This window comes from Cetorhinus maximus, chromosome 31 (genome assembly GCF_964194155.1).
Source record: "Cetorhinus maximus chromosome 31, sCetMax3.hap1.1, whole genome shotgun sequence".
In the NCBI taxonomy this organism is placed as follows: Eukaryota; Metazoa; Chordata; class Chondrichthyes; order Lamniformes; family Cetorhinidae; genus Cetorhinus; species Cetorhinus maximus.
Window position 1 is genome coordinate 22,243,850 of NC_135909.1, and position 1,479 is coordinate 22,245,328.

Here is a 1,479-nt window from a genome sequence, read left to right on the forward strand (position 1 = left end):
CAACATCAACCCCCACTTTGAAAAACAGCGACATATTCAACAACCTGAACATTGAAAAACATGAACAAATTCAACTACAACCTCAACTTTGAATAATGCAAAAAAGATAAAAAAAAGCATTGATAACTACAACAAATTCAACAACAACCTCAGTATTGAAAAACACCAACAAATTCACCAAAAACATCAACATTGAAAAACTCCAACAATTTCAACAACAACCTCAACAATGAAAAACAGCAACAAATGCAACAACAATCTCAACATTGATAAACACCAACAAATTCCACAACAAACTGAATATTGAAAAACAACAAGAAATTCAACAAACTCATTACTGAATATCACCAACAAATTCAACAACAACCTCAACATTGAAAAACACCAAAAAATTCAACAACCTCAACATTGATAAATAACAACAAATTCAACAACAACCTCAGTATTGAAAATCACCAGCAAGTTCAACAACAACATCAACATTGAAAAACTCCACCAATTTCAACAACAACCTCAACTTTGAAAAACACCAACAAATTCAACAACAAACCCAACATTGAAAATCACCAACAAATTCAACAACATCATCATTCAAAAGCACCAACAAATTCAACAAAAACCTCAACAATGAAAAACACCAAAAAATTCAACAACAACCTCAACTTTGAAAAACACCAACAAATTCCACAACAAACTCAATATTGAAAATCAACAAGAAATTCAACAAACTCATCACTGAATATCACCAACAAATTCAACAAGAACCTCAACATTGAAAAACACCAAAAAATTCAACAACATCAACATTGATAAACACCAACAAATTCAACAACAACCTCAGTATTGAAAAATACCAACAAATTCCACAACAACCTCAATATTGAAAATCACCTAAAAATTCAACAACAACCCAATATTGAAAAACACCAAAAAATTCAACAACAATCTTACATTCAAAAACACCAACAAATTCAGCAACGACCTCAACATTGAAAAACACCAACAAATTCAACTACAACCTCAACTTTGAAAAATACAAAAATGTTCTAAAAAAACATTTATAACACGAATATATTCAACAACAACCTCAATATTGAAAGTCACCAACAAATTCAACAACAACCTCAACATTGAAAAACACGAACAAATCCAAGAACCTCAACATTGAAAATCACCAACAAATTCAAGGTCAACCTCAACATTGAAAAAAACCCAACAAATTCAACAACAACCTCAACTTTAAAAAATACAAAAATGTTCAACACAATACACATTGATAACACCAACAAATTCAACAACAACCTCAATATTGGATATCACCAACAAATTCAACAACAACCTCAACTTTGAAAAACACCAACAATTTCAACAACCTCAACATTGAAAAAGGCCAGCAATTCAACTATAACTTCAGCTTTGAAAAATATAAAAATAGTTAAAAAAATAAACATTGATAACACCAACAAATTCAACAAAACC